Genomic DNA, 16,045 nt, shown 5'->3' with positions numbered 1-16,045 from the left:
TGCTCTGCACAGCTGTGGGCCAGAAACCCTGCAGGGAGAGCTGGGGCTGGGCTGGGCTGGGAATCTCCTGCTATCCTGGCTCCGCTCCAGATCCTTGGAGGGTTTGCTCAGCAGTCCCTTGGCAACAAGAGCTGCAGATGGAGGTTCCAGAGCAGAGCCTGGGCGTGGTCCTCAGGTCCATGCAGGATTCTGCAATGACAACTGGGCAGGGTCATCCTGTGTAGATTATTCCTGCTGCTAACAACCTGCAGATTGTGGACTGAGATTAATATTGCCTCTGTGGCACGGACCTGTGCCAGCTTTGGAGGGGAGGCTGTGCTTGGCCAAATACGTACAGAAATCACTTCTTACATGCACCCACTTCTGGGGTGGAACATGGTGACTTTTTAACAGCACGTAGCAACACTGAACAAGAGTCCAGGGCAGGAAGTGACGTGTGAAAATGACTAGGTTTGTTTGGGGACTTGGAGGAGGAAGTCCACCTCTCCGTTAATGTCTGTTTGCCTAGAGTATAGAGTACAGCAGGATCTGTGGAAGAGTCCACCAAGAGAGTGTATCTTCCACCAAGAGAGTGTATCCCTAGCCACCAGGCTGGGGGAGGTAACAGATAAGTGCATCGTCAGCCCATAAAAGAATTAGTTTACACAGCAGCAGCTTTTTAAATCTACAGCTCGGGTGTTTGGTGGTTTAGCATGGTCCTGAGAGCAGCAGGGGTTACTCAGAGGCTGTGTCCAAGCTGTGCAGTCAGCTCTCTGCATTATGGTAACCCTCAGCAGCCCACTCGGTGCCCTGGCTCTGGCAAGATGCTGGAGCTGCCAGGGTCTCTCGATTCCCATTGACTTCAGTAGGAGCTGGGGGTACTCGGCTTGTTGCGTGGTTCGGCCAGTGGCCTAAGCGAGACAGGCTACAAACTATCACTAACGTAGGGGCTGCCAATAGATACAGAGCTAAGCTGTTCTCAGCTGTGGGAGCACAGCTCCAGATGACTTCACTAGGAGTCATGCAGGTGTACCAGAGGCAGAATCTGGGCCATGGGGCCCTCCCCATGCATTGACAGCCCCCCGCCTCCAGAAAGAATAGCCCCATTTGGACCCCATTACAAATCAATTACAAATGATCCCCTAGGGCATGAATGGCAGCTGTGGCTTCCAGCCCTGGGCTGCATCCTGGCATGGATGTTTCGTGACAAACTAGAGGGTGAAAGCAGCCTGGCTGTGGGAGAAGGTGGCTGCACTGGCAGCTGGATCAGGCCTGTCCAAGTGGGAACAGCAGAGAGTGCTACAGGTGAGCAGAACAGCCTGAGAAGCCTCACACCTTATGCATATGCATGAGGGTTTCAACCCTTCTTTCCTTATCTGAACTTCCACATCCCGGGAATGTTGGAGTGCCCTGTTTTTCATAGGTTGTTCTTTCAGTTCCCCTTATTCTCATTAGCATCTACACACAGCATGTACCCATGGCAATCCACGGTCAAAGCAGGACATCCCCTGATGTTACAATCAGGTGTCTAGATGGTACCTTATAACATATTTCCAGAACATCACCTATTGGCACATGCTTTGCAGTAATCTTGTAACCTTACTGACATCGGGTTTTTCTTAGGTCACCCACTCACGTCAAGCATCTGTAAGCCTGAGGCCTAGTGTGGCTAAGGTAAAATCTTAAAGCCTCAGCCTGTAGGCCTTCCATTACAGCCATGCTTTACTTATATACCTAATACACATTCATCTCTCCTAAATACTTGTTAATCTTATACTTCTATAATCCTATTTTACTTCTACCTGTACCTACAACTTAAATCTATTTATCACACATTGATTATATATGAAATAACATTAACAGAGGCATAGCATGCAAGTCATGGGAGGTGATAGTACCGCTCTACTCGGCGCTGGTTAGGCCTCAGCTGGAGTATTGTGTCCAATTTTGGTCACCACCGTATAGAAAGGATGTAGAGAAACTGAAAAGGATACAGAGGCGAGCAACAAGGATAATCAAAAAGATGGAGTGCAAGCCACGTGAGCAAAGGCTGTAGTAACTGGGTATGTTTAGTTTGGAAAAGAGGAGATTAAGGGGAATGTGATAGGGGTCTTCAAATACTTTAAATGCTGCCATAAAAAAGATGGAGAAAAGTTGTTCTCTCTTGCCACAGAGGGCAGGACAAAAGGCAATAGATTCAAACTACAGCATAGCTGATTTAGACTGAATCTCAGGAAAAACTTCCTAACCATAACAACAGTAGGACAGTGGACCAGACTGCCTAGGGAGGTCATGGAAGCTCCTTCACTGGAGGTTTTCAAAAGGAGGCTGGGTAGCCATCTGTCTTGGATGGTTTAGACCCAACAAATCCTGCATCTTGGCAGTGGATTGGACCAGATGACCCTTGCGGTCCCTTCTAACCCTATGGTTCTATGAGTTGACCATAACACTAGACAACACAATGATAAATGAATGATAAAATAAACTAATTGCTACAGAAGTTTCGTCATCGAGGCATCGCATATGCAAGGTTAACCTTTCGTGAGTTCCCAGCTTTGTGGCCTGCCTTTCTTCATACCACCTGCCTGGTACAAACAACCAACATATTGTAATATTTACAGAGAAGCAGCAAAGACTGGTCTTGCTGGCAACTGCAGTTGTCACTGGAGTTTGTTCAGGTGGAGAAGGTTCCTTGCTCGCTCCCCTATCCAAGCTAGGGCTAAGGCCAATCTGGCCTGTATGGTTCTGCTGAGACCACACATGACCTACTGCATTCATTCCTGGGCACCTCAGTGTCAGTGTCACCTCACTGCAGAGCAGAGAGCGGATAGTCATCCCCTATATGGCTTAGGTGAGACTGCACTTGGGCTATTCTGGGCTGCTCAATACTGGAAAGATATAGATAAATTGCAGAGAGTCCTGAGAAGAACAAACATGCGGCTGGGCTTGAGGGACTTGCTGAGAAAGAGAGAGAAGGGATTGCATGTGGTTTGGCAGAGCTAGGAGTAAGAAGGACATGATAACCGTGTGCAAGGACTGAAAGGGGCTGAATAACAAGGAGGAAGAGGACTCAGTTAGTGGAGGTGATTAGGGGAAATGAGATTAAATTGAGCAGAGGAATGTTTTTAGCTGGCTATTATGGAGCGGCGACCACAGCTTTCTAGTTAAGGTTGTCACTAGCTTTTCCTTCTAAGCCACATTTTGACCCTCCTTCTTGGTGCCACTAACTTCCGCCAAGCAAATCTATTCTGCATGCCATTTCGGATGCGTGAAGGTTTAATCTGACTCACAAAACACAGCGGTTCATAAAGAGATGGCAGTCAGAAGACAGCACCCTTCCAACCAGAGCTAAACACAAAGGCTGAGGCCTGGATCTAGAATTTGATCTAAACCTAGTCAGAGTTCAAAGGGGGTTTGGCTCCAATGGTCCAGTTCAGCCCCTTAGAAGTATTCAGGCTCCTAACTTCCATTGAGATCCAGGGTAGATAGGTGCCTAAATACCTTTGAAAATCTGAGCCTAAGTGTCTGAAGTTGGGCACTGAAAATTATAAGCCACTTTTAAAAATGCTGACCCTAAGTGACTTCCCAACATTACACTCAAGACAATGGCAGAGCCAAGAATAAAGCCTCAGAGTCCTGGAAATTATTATCAAATTGTTCAGCAGCTGTATTACACAAAATATGGGCATGGTGAAATAGGGTCAGAGTTAAGGTTGTTTGGAAGTGTCTAGGGTTTGTTTGGGTTTTGGTTTTGGGGGGGTTACAGGGCTGGTGCTACCATTTAGGCAAACGAGGTGGTTGCCTAGGGTGCCAAGATTTGGGGGTGCCAAAAAGCGGTGCCCCCAATTTTTTTTACAGCGTTCCTATGCCCCCTCCCTGAGTGCGCAGTCGCCGCTCCACTTCTCCCGCCTCCCAGGCTTGCAGCGCCAATCAGCTGTTTGGCACCGCAAGCCTGGGAGGGGAGGAGAATTAGAGCAGGGGCGGCGTGCTCGGGGAGGAGGCGGAGCAGAGGTGAGCTAGGGTGGGGAGCTGCCGCATGGCTCCCCGGGCCGGGGGAGTGGGGAGCTGCTGCCGGGGGTGGGGGAGCTGCCACAGGGGAGGGGCACCTCAGGGCGGAGAGCTGCCACAGGGCTGCGGGTGGGGGCTCAAGGTGGAAGTTTTGCCTAGGGCACGAAACTTCCTTGCACCAGCCCTGGGGGGTTATATTAAAGAGAAGAGGCTTGATTTTTTTCCCATTGCTTTGCTCCTTGCGTCAGGTGTCCTGGTCACATGATGTGCAGAAGGGTTGGGGAAGGAGAAGTGCTGCTGCTTTGGAGGGTTTTATGTTGGGTGACACTTTTAGGGAGATGGCCTCTTTACGAGGTGGATGAAAGGCTAAAGGCTGATGGTTTGGTGGTTAGTGGGCAGACAGAAGCAGCAGGAGGAGGCAGGGGGATAGATGTGGGTGTCTCTGCCATGGCCCCTAGAGAAAGGGAAATATAGTCAAGTAAGAGAGAAGAGAGAGGCAGCTACGTCCCCGGGTAGGGGTGTGTGTGTGTGTGTGTGCAGAGGAGATCCTTGAGCTAAGGGCAAAGGGATCCTGGGACTGGATCAGCAAGGGATGAAAGACTTTGTTCTCTCTTCCCCACTGTCTGCCAGAGTGATTTACCACCCCCACCCCCCCTTTCCCTTCTAAAAAAGGCCTGCCAGTGATGGAGAGTTTTATCCCCTCCCATACACTCTGCTGGCCAGGGGAGGAGGGGATTTACCCCGGAAATGAAGGCGCTGCCCAGGAGGGGGCGGGAAAGGACATGAACTCCAGGGACAGCAATGACTGATGGAGGCAAATCCTGGTCAGTGTGTGTGTGGGGGGGGATGTTGCTCGGGTCCCATACAGACTGGGGACAGAGCTGGAGCAGCAAGAAATGGGGGGAAAGTCTACTTTGTTTTCCAGCTGGTTCTTTACTGGAAAACCTGAATGACTGAGAAGGGAATCTGCGTTCCATTGTGTTTACATTACTTACCCTGGGGTCGGGGAGGGATTTCAGGAGAGAAGGGTCAGGCAAGCCAGCTCCATGTATGTTGTGTGAGCATGTGTGCGTGCACACACACACACACACACCTGCCACTCTCCTTTCTTTGTGTGTCTTGCATCTTTGATCACAGGGGCTGGGAGTGGGCCTGCGGTTTCCCCTGATTTGAGTCATGGTACCACTCAACTCTTCCACTTGGTTAAGCTTGTTGCTCGGGCTCCACAGCAGATTAATGGAAAGCCCCTCCTTTCCCCCACCCTCCCTCCAGCTGGGAAGCAGCTGAAGGATTCAGGCTGTTGATCCTGGGGAAACCAGGCTCGCAATTAGCCAGTCACCAAGGTCTGATGTGAGATCTGTGAGCACCAGGCAGTTCAGGGAGACATGGTCCCAGACACAAGGGGGAGCTTTGATCCCCATACGGGAGGCTGGAGAAAAGGAGAGAAAATGGCATCTCTCACCATTGTGTATAACATATAGGAAGATGCATCTTAGCTTGTCACCTTCCTTACCCTCCATGCTCCCTGGGAGGTGAGGCCATGCCTGCCTTCCTAGGAGCCAGCTGGGCTAGGGGGAATGTGGGGCTGGGCTGAACTCAAGCAGAGGGGGCAATGAGAAGTGGAAGAGGAAGGCGTTCCTGACTTCCTTCTTAAAGGATTACCTAGGCACTGGCAGCCGGCTCTCCCCGGCCCCTCCCCCTGCACAGATTTAATATTGATTTCTGGGGTTGTGCAATAAAGCACAGTTTAATTAAGAATTGATCTGACAGGCCAGAGCCTCACGAGAAAGATTGTGGTCTCCCCCTACAAACTAACCACCGACAGGGAGACACTCTGCAGGGGAATCATTCCTTGCCAAAGAGAGAGAGAGACCTCCCTCCGCCCCCTAACCTCCAGGGACATATCCCACTCCCCAGAGAGCAGAGAGAGACAGAGATTTCAAGCTGCTAGGGACAGCAACTGAATGAGAGAGAGACCCCACTTTTTGAGAGAGCAAAACATGTCACCTTTATTCTAGAGAGAGCGACTGAGAGATCACCCCAGTCTAGAGAGGAAAAACTCTAGATCATCCCATGAGAGGGGGTCCAGGGTGGGCCCCAGGTGGCATCATTTTATACAAGAGAAAGGGAGAGATGGTCGCATCCTAGAGAGTGTACAATGTGAAAAACACCCTCATTTAACTAAGCAATCATCATGCGTGGAACATGATCCCCAGCAAGAGGCATTATAACAACTATGCACTAGGCAGTTGTGTGTGCAAAGAGATAGATAAGTTAACCCTCCAGCAGGGATTGCATATGGATCCCTAATGCGCTGCCACCACCACCATCATGCAGAATGTCATTAATACACCTGGCTGCCTGAAATACGTCCAGATTAGCAATCGTTTTACATGCGGCGTGATTGGTTCACAGCCTAGTCAGAATCAGCACATGGAGACCCCCAAGCAAATCACACCCTTCCCCATCCACCAGGATTTCCTTATGGGATTTCAAAACAGCCAGTTTAGCCTGATCCAGTAATCAGAATTGTTCAAGAGGAAAAAGGTCATATCTGGGCACTGTAGCCCACTTCCCTATGACCAGAATAGGAGGCCTTCTCATTCTGAAGACATCATTCCATGGCAGAACAAGACTGAGGTTCTGGTCTCTAGCAAGAGTGAATCATTCAGTCCCAAGAAAAGACAGGCCCAGGGCCCCCATCATCCCGTTCATTGACATCAGTGGGTGCAAGTGGCTGGAAAGCTTGGGCCCAAAACTTCCCCTTTCTCTGATAGAAACACAAGGTCCCATTCTAAAGACAGATTGTCTGGCTCCCTGAGGGTGGATGCAACAGAGAGCAAATCTGTTCCACAGAGACTGCAAGAGATAAACTGTCCTTAGACAGCATTTTGTGAAACACAGAAAGAACCTGTTCCTTAACAAGTGGATGTGAGAAACAGGTGCACACAGGAACCCGTACCCTGGAGTGTGTGTGAGACACCCAGAGAGACTGTTCCCTAGGGAGAGTGTGTGAGAGAGATGCACTGACACCAAAGAGAGACCTTGTTTCCTAGGGAGTTTTTGTATGAGAGATACACCCAGAGAGAACCTATTCTTTAGAGAGAGTGTGTGTGAGAGACACTGACACTGGAAAAGACCCTGTTCCCTGGGGAGGTGGGGGGAGGGGGAAGGGGGGAGAGAGAGAGGGCGTGAGAGAGAGAGAGAGAGAGAGAGAGAGAGAGAGAGAGAGAGAGAGAGACACTGTTCCCTAGGGAGAGAGAGAGAGAGGAGAGAGAGTGTGTCTGGGTGTATGTGTGTATGAGAGAGAGAGAGAGAGAGAGACCCTGTTCCCTAGGGACAGTGTGTGTGAGACAGACACTGACACCCAGAGATACCCTGTTTATTAGGGACAGTGTGTGTGAGATACTGACACTCGGAGGGACTATGTTACCTAGGGACAGTGTGTGTGTGAGCCAGACACTGACACCCAGAGGGACTCTGTTCCCTCCGGACAGTGTGTGAGAGAGACACCGACACTGGGAGGGACCCTGTTCCCCAGGGAGTGTGTGTGGGAGCCAGACACTGACATCCAGACAGACCCTGTTCCCTAGGTAGTGTGTGTGAGAGAGACACTGACACCCGGAGGTACCCTGTTCCCTTGGGAATGTGTATGTGTGAGCCAGACACTGACACCCGAGGGACCCTGTTTCCTAGGGACAGTGTGTGTGTGAGAGAGAGAGACCAACACCTGGAGGGTCCCTGTTCCCTAGGGAGTATGTGTGTGAGACAGACAGTGACACCCAGAGAGACCCTGTTCCCTAGAGAGTGTGTGAGAGAGAGACAATGACACCTGGAAAGACCCCATTCCCTAGGGATAGCGTGTGTGACTCACTGTGTGAGAGAGAGACATTGACACCAGGGACCCTGGTCTCTAGGGACAGTGTGTGTCTGAGAGACACGGACATCCGGAGGGACCCTGTTCCCTAGGGACAGTGTGTGTGAGGGAGAGACAATGACACCTGGAGGGACCCTGTTCCCTAGGGACAGTGTGTGTGTGAGCTAGACACTGATACCCGGAGGGACCCTGTTCCTTAGGGAGCGGCTGCCCATGCACCAGCACAGAAGGATCCTTGTTTCCAGCCCCACCCGTTGCCCGCCGAGCCCCTTCCCAGCCCAGCTCCCCGAGCGACACGGGGACACCCCTCACCCCCGCCTGTTCCCTGCCCACCTCCCCCCCCACGGGGCTCGCCGGGCCGGTGCCTGCCCACCCGGCCAATCCCCGCTGAGCGGCGCCGCGAGCCCGGAGCCGAGCCCCGATTGGCTGCCGGCGGTGTCGGGCCGCAGAGCGACAGCGGAGGCAGACGCGCTGGAGGGGCAGGGAACGGGGTCGCTCTGCAGGCAGAGCGCGGGACCGGCAGCAGGGCATCGCCGCCCGCGGCTCGGGCTGGCCGGGGAGGGCGAGCCGCCCCGACACCCACCTGCGCCCGGGGGGAGCCGCCTCGGGGCTGGGAGGAGGATGCAGGAGCGAGTCCGGCTCGGGTAAGCGGGGGCCGTGCCCTCTCCGCACCTGCCCGCCCAGGGCTGCGATCCGCCCGGCGGTGCGGCGGGGGAAGGTGCCGCGGCTGGGCAGTGCAGGCAGCGGATTCCTGCTGTCAGAGGAGCCGGTGATTAGCCGGCATTAGGGGAGCGCAGGAGACGCGCGCAGCCTGCCGAGCCCCGCGCTGCCTTGTCCGCCTTGCGCCGGCCGGGGGCGATGCTGGAGCCCTGCAAGTTTGCACCCGGGGAACGGGGGGGATGCCCCCCATTGCTTTTTCTTGCGCTGGGCTTTGTGCGTGAGCCAGCCGCGGAGGATCGGCTGCTGTGGTTACCGCACGGGGCGGGGCGCTGCCCTTTCGGGGACCGGGGGTCGGATCCCTTCTGGCCCTGGCTATGGAGGAGCGCTGAAGTTTGCCCTGTCCTGGCTGGGATGTGCATCAGCGCCGCGCGTGTGTGTGTGCGGCACGTCCGTATTCGCCTCTGCATCGGCGGGGCATGCCGCTGAATCCAGATCCGGGGAGCAGAGAGGAGCTGCCTGCGGGCACTACAAGGGAGCTGGGCGCTAACCCATGCGGGCTGCTCCCAGCTGCAGGGAATGGTGCAGGAGCCCTGGGCATAGGGAAGTTGACTCGGGGCTGCTCTCTCTGTCTCAACCATCTGCCAGCAACAGCAGGTGCTGGAGGGACAATGTAGGAGCACTGGCTTTGGAGGCTCCCCAGCTACTCCAGTCTCTCACAGCAGGAGGCACTGCAGGGAATGGTATAGGGACACTGGCTGGGGGAGCTCACAGCTACTCCAGTCCCAGTCTCTCCCAGCAGCATTCAGCAGGAGCAGTGAGGCTCCCTTTCTTCTTTTCAGTCAAGTAGAATAATGAGCTGTTGATGTTTGTTGCCCAGTTCCTTCTCCGCGTGACTCCAGGGAGCTCTTGCCCTGATGCCTCTTAGGGAGAGGTGGGGTGTAGGGAAGGCAGTTTGTTTACAGTCTCTGTGTCCTGAATTCTCTGGGAACTTGCTCCCTCCTGAGCCGGATGGATGTCACTTCCACTCAGAGCTGATCCTTGGTGAGCTGAGAGGAGGCCAGGCAGAGGGTGAGGGAGGCCGGTCTGACTGGCTGGAGGGATTGGGAGGACTGAGAGCCCTGTCTGGCTGAGCCCAGGGAATGGGATGGCGGAGCGGGATTCAGGATGAGGGGAGTGGGAGGATCTAGCAGGAGCGGTTCTCAGCACAGGCTCTGCTCAAGATGGGAACTAGCACGTCCACCTCCATCCAACCTTGTGAAGAAATCAGACTTTAGGGGCAGGCATACCCAATGCCGGCATGTCCCGCATCCTGCAGCCATACCCTCAGCAGGTGCCTCTCAGAGCCCCACGCCACACCCGCTCCCCAACTCCTTCAGAGGCTGGAACGCCCTTCAAAACTTCACTCCAAGCTCCCATTTCCCTCCCCCCCCCCAGAGCAGCCGCCTGCACCCCTACTGCCTTCAGATATTCCCTTGCCTGGTGCCTCTAAAACCCCATGCTCTCCACCTCCTACATCCCATAGCCAAGTACCACATTCCCTCTTATACAGGAGGGCACCCCGTCTTCTACACTGCACCTGTGCATCACACTCCCCAGCACTCTTCCCCACCTCCCACAGCCTGTACCTCCACCTTGCACTTCTGTAAGCTCTCACCTGGTACCTGTGCTCTCCGCCTCCTGCATCCCATTCTGGAAGATGAGCTGGACTTGACAGGGCTGGGGTACATGAGGGCAATGCCCTTGGAAGGGATGGGATTTGGAGGCTCTTGGGATTACAATTCTGCGGGTGGCACAAGTGTAGGGTGCTCAGATGTATGTGATGGGGGCTTAGGGGTCCCAGCCCAGGAGTTGCAGCCTGAATGTGCTTAGAGTCTAAAGCACTTGAAATCAGTGACTCTGAATCAAATGGGGGAGAGTGGGCAGCTGGGAGCAAAGGGTGTGGCCATAACGGAGGCCTGGGACTCTTGGAAGCAGCTGCCATGGATTTCCTGGGCATAAAAGGCATGAGTAAAGGGTATAGATTTGGTGGGAGCCAAGAGCACTTGATCAAAACCGTACACCTATTGCAACACTTGAGATAAAGGCAATGCATGTGTTGGGGGGTGATAGGACAGGATCTGCCATGGGCCTAGGGTGCTGGGAATAAATGCCTTGGCTAGCACAGTGGCTTGAGGGTAATTGGCCTCCTCCTTGGATGCAGCTCTAGCACTGATCAGTAAAGCTCCCGTCATGGTGGGTGTTGGGGTGAGGATGAGCTGAGGCAATGGACATCTTGCTCAAGAGCTACAGCATGTTGGCAATGTGACGTGGCCGTGAAAAAAGCTAATGCGGTCTTGGGATGCATTAGGCGAGGTATTTCTAGTAGGGATAAGGAGGTGCTGCTTCCGTTATACAAGGCACTGGTGAGACCTCATTTGGAGTACTGTGTGCAGTTCTGGTCTCCCATGTTTAAAAAGGATGAACTCAAACTGGAACGGGTACAGAGAAGGGCCACTAGGATGATCCGAGGAATGGAAAACCTGTCGTATGAAAGGAGACTCGAGGAGCTCGGTTTGTTTACCCTAACCAAAAGAAGGCTGAGGGGGGATATGATTGCTCTCTAAATATATCAGAGGGATAAATACCAGGGAGGGAGAGGAATTATTTCAGCTCAGTACTAATGTGGACACGAGAACAAATGGATATAAACTGGCCGTCGGGAAGTTTAGACTTGCAATTAGACGAAGGTTTCTAACCATCAGAGGGGTGAAGTTCTGGAACAGCCTTCCAAGGGAAACAGTGGGGGCGAAAGACCTCTCTGGCTTTAAGATTAAGCTTGATAAGTTTATGGAGGGGATGGTTTGATGGGATAACGTGATTTTAGTCAATAGGTCAATAACGTGCCATCGCTGGTAATTAGTAACAATGGTCAATGAGGGTCTGGCTGGAGAATCTTGCCCGCATGCTCGGGGTTCTGCTGATCGCCATATTTGGGGTCGGGAAGGAATTTTCCTCCAGGGTAGATTGGCAGAGGCCCTGGAGGTTTTTCGCCTTCCTCCGCAACATGGGGCAGGGGTCGCTTGCTGGAGGATTCTCTGCAACTTGAAGTCTTTAAATCATGATTTGGGGACTTCAACAGCTGAGTCAAGGGAGAGAATTATTCCAGGAGTGGGTGGGTCAGCTTTTGTGGCCTGCATCATGCGGGAGGTCAGACTAGATGATCATAATGGTCCCTTCTGACCTTAAAGTCTATGAGTCTATGAGCCTTTCGGTAGTAGCAGGGTTTGCTGCAGAACTGGGCAGTGAATGCTAATCTCTCATTTAAAAACAAAACAAAACCTCTTTTGGGGAAAGAAAACCTTCCTGACGTGAACCCAGGGTAAACTGATGTGGTGGCACCTGCTTGAGTTTGCAGAGAGCCTGAAACGATAGCTCAGAGAGCAATGGGCAAACTGCTCTGTGCATCCTAGTGAGGGGTTAACTTTGAAACTTAAATATCTACATTAACTACTTCACTGCTGTTTACCTTAGCAGAAACTTCCTGCTGCCTTCCACACACACCCAAACCCCCATCAGCCCCCTGCCTAACTACTCAAACTTCCAGCTTCCCCAAGGGCAACCAGTATGATGTACCCAGGCATTGCTGGTACCAAACTCTGCAGCGCATTGAAAATTCGTGTCTTACTAATCTATTAGAGTTCTTTGAAGGGGTCAACAAACATGTGGACAAGGTGGATCCAGTGGACATAGTGTACTTAGATTTCCAGAAAGCCTTTGACAAGGTCCCTCACCAAAGGCTCTTACATAAATTAAGCTGTCATGGGATAAAAGGGAAGGTCCTTTCATGGATTGAGAACTGGTTAAAAGACAGGGAACAAAGGGTAGGAATTAATGGTAAATTCTCAGAATGGAGAGGGGTAACTAGTGGTGTTCCCCAAGGGTCAGTCCTCGGACCAATCCTATTCAACTTATTCATAAATGATCTGGAGAAAGGGGTAAACAGTGAGGTGGCAAAGTTTACAGATGATACTAAACTGCTCAAGATAGTTAAGACCAAAGCAGACTGTGACAAACTTCAAAAAGATCTCACAAAACTAAGTGATTGGGCAACAAAATGGCAAATGAAATTTAATGTGGATAAATGTAAAGTAATGCACATTGGAAAAAATAACCCCAACTATATATACAATATGATGGGGGCTAATTTAGCTACAACAAGTCAGGAAAAAGATCTTGGAGTCATCGTGGATAGTTCTCTGAAGATGTCCACGCAGTGTGCAGAAGCGGTCAAAAAAGCAAACAGGATGTTAGGAATCATTAAAAAGGGGATAGAGAATAAGACAGAGAATATATTATTGCCCTTATATAAATCGATGGTACGCCCACATCTCGAATACTGCGTACAGATGTGGTCTCCTCATCTCAAAAAAGATATACTGGCACTAGAAAAGGTTCAGAAAAGGGCAACTAAAATGATTAGGGGTTTGGAACGGGTCCCATATGAGGAGAGATTAAAGAGGCTAGGACTCTTCAGCTTGGAAAAGAGGAGACTAAGGGGGGATATGATAGAGGTATATAAAATCATGAGTGATGTGGAGAAAGTGGATAAGGAAAAGTTATTTACTTATTCCCATAATACAAGAACTAGGGGTCACCAAATGAAATTAATAGGCAGCAGGTTTAAAACAAATAAAAGGAAGTTCTTCTTCATGCAGCGCACAGTCAACTTGTGGAACTCCTTACCTGAGGAGGTTGTGAAGGCTAGGACCATAACCGCGTTTAAAAGAGAACTGGATAAATTCATGGTGGTTAAGTCCATTAATGGCTATTAGCCAGGATGGGTAAGGAATGGTGTCCCTAGCCTCTGTTTGTCAGAGGATGGAGATGGGTGGCAGGAGAGAGATCACTTGATCATTGCCTGTTAGGTCCACTCCCTCTGGGGCACCTGGCATTGGCCACTGTCGGTAGACAGGATACTGGGCTAGATGGACCTTTAGTCTGACTCGGTACGGCCGTTCTTATGTTCTTATGTTCAAGTAAAATGAATTGCATGTAATAGCGGATGAAATCACACAAGGAATTCTGTCCTGATAGTATTATTTGCTTCCTTCTTTAATTCAGTCAAAGCCTTCAGACTTGAATTGTTTGGAAGCTGCCCCAGAAATTCCAATCAGCCAGCCTGGAGTGCCTTTGAATCCAGGAGCCTTGGCCGTGGAATTTCAGGTCCTTGCTGCTTGGGAACACTACAGTTATTTGAAATTTGTACAGAAAGAATTGAATTCGAGAACTAAGATGGAGTGCAGGCGCTACCCCATGGGCCATAGGAGGCCAGAGCTGGCCTACTTAGGAATCCTCTACCCCTGCTCAAAGGAAAAGAGCATCAAGGATTTGGGGCATTTTGGCCCTTCATTAGGATCCTTAATATGCCTTCCAATGTGAGCACTCAGTGAATGTCTAACTGTGCTCTCTTTGCAACCTCCAGCCTGGTTCAGAGTCATTTCCCTGTCCTGGTGCGCTTCGTAGGCTCAGTGTTAGCTGGGCGTCCTGTACCTCCTTGGTGCGAGACTGTGTGGCGTGCACACCACCTGTGGGTCCCTGGGATCCCTTCTGAATTTCTGAAAACACTGTCCTGCCTGTTGTGTGGCTATCCCTCCTGTCAGAAATCTCTGTCCATGAGTGCCTGCTGCCCCCAGCCAGTGAGTAATATCCAAAGGCCAATTCTAGATTACAAACCCTTGTGGTTGTGGGGTAGTAATGAACTGGGTGTAGAATCAACCAGTTCTCTGTCAAGAAAGCAACTGCATTGTACAAAGAAGGGGAAGCTTCCATCTGGCATCTTCTAGTGATCTTAGATTTTTCTAAGCTTATTGTTGTGGAATCTAAGCAGGTCTTCTTAAAAGCCCTTTATAGAAGACACCTGCTTGTTCTCCATAGCCTGACTAGAAGTTCATAGGTTGGTGGATTCTCTGTCTTCCCAATGTGTATTGGCCAGTTGTTGTGTCCTGAAGATAATATCCCAGGAAGGTGGTTGTTTTCCTGTCTTCCATCACAGTATACTGTGTCAGGTAGTGTCTGTAGGTAGCATTCCTGAATGCTGGTTTCTTTCTTTGTCTTTCTGGTGTGCACTGTATGCCTTTTGTTGCCCTGTGGCCTGTAGGTAACATCTCAGTAGTCTTTTAATGAGGCACGGGGTTCTTTTAAATGGCTTTCTTTGTAGATTGAGCCATTTTCTCCCATTGTCCCTGTTTCTTTTATTATTTAATATGTGACACTTGTGGTCCGTGTCCAACATATTCAAATCGGCAGGCCTGAGGAGGCTGGGAGAGTTGGAGAAGAGATGGATTATAGTAACAATGAGAGGGCTGTGAATATCACCATGCATCCCCCAACACAATAAAATGGGTCCTTCCTAGCCAATAAATCCACTTAACGGGAATGTTTCTAGGATGGAGGTAAACAACGTAATGATCTGTACACTCAGTAGAAAGGTGGTTGCTATTTATTACATGTCCCTTTGAGCTAGAAGGATGTTGGTTCACAGCTTGACTGGGCAGTTTGAAAAGTCAATTGAATATGAAGGCTTGCTATTCCGGAATAACTCCATGTGTAGACAAGCCCGTAGACTGCTCTCACAGTCGACATTGGCAACCCGTTTTGTGAGCTTCCCAGGCATCTTCAGACCACAGAATTGAGTGAGTTAGATCTGGTTTGTCCCCCAGCATCTCGGTGGAATTGGGTTCATTATCCTGAATCTCATCCTGATAGATGGGGGTCCACCAATTATCGTGATTCCCTCCCTGGCAGCTTGTTCTATAGCTGAGCTCTGTGTAGAGTTACAGTAGGCCCAAAATAATTCCTCCTGTAACATCAGTGGAATTACCCCAGGGATGAACTTGATCCATAAACACGCTTGCTAGCTCACCAAAACTTTTCAGGTTCAGCTGGAGCCATGTGTGTTGGTGCTTGGGGGAGTGTGTGAGAGAGGGAGTGTGTGTGTGTGTGTGTGCATGTGTGTGTTGAGGGCAGTGTGTGTGTGCACCTGAGTGAGTGTATGAGTGCACTGTCTCTTTAAGAAAGCACTCAGGATCAGGCGCCTGAAGGCTTGTTCAGACACCAGCAGCTCTGGACCAAGAGAGGCAGCAGCACAGACAGATTCCCCCTGTCCTGTCAGCTCAGCGGAGACTGGGTACATAAGTGGGGGGAGGGGGACACCCCGACATCAACCTTCTCCTCCCCCCCCCCACGCACAGCAGAGGACGCTCCCAGTCTGGAATGGCCGGGGGCTCCAGGGGAAGAATGCAGGGGAAGAGGGGGGGACAGAGCAGTGGCGGCTGCACACAGCAGTGGAGCAGGGGGGAGGAGGGGCACCCCTGCTCCGGAGAAGTTACCTGGATGGTTGTTCAACTTCTCCCCAGCGGCTTGGGTCTCTCTGCCCTCTCCACACACTGCTGCTCGCCTGCCTGCCTGCTGCCTCCACCAGCCCAGCTGGCTCTCGGCAGGTCAGGTGGGACTCAGGCAAACCCTTCACATGGCGGCCTCTTT

Source organism: Emys orbicularis, chromosome 7 (assembly GCF_028017835.1).
Source record: "Emys orbicularis isolate rEmyOrb1 chromosome 7, rEmyOrb1.hap1, whole genome shotgun sequence".
NCBI classification, from domain to species: domain Eukaryota; kingdom Metazoa; phylum Chordata; order Testudines; family Emydidae; genus Emys; species Emys orbicularis.
The sequence above is the reverse complement of the archived record's forward strand: the minus strand, read 5'-3'. Positions refer to the sequence as shown.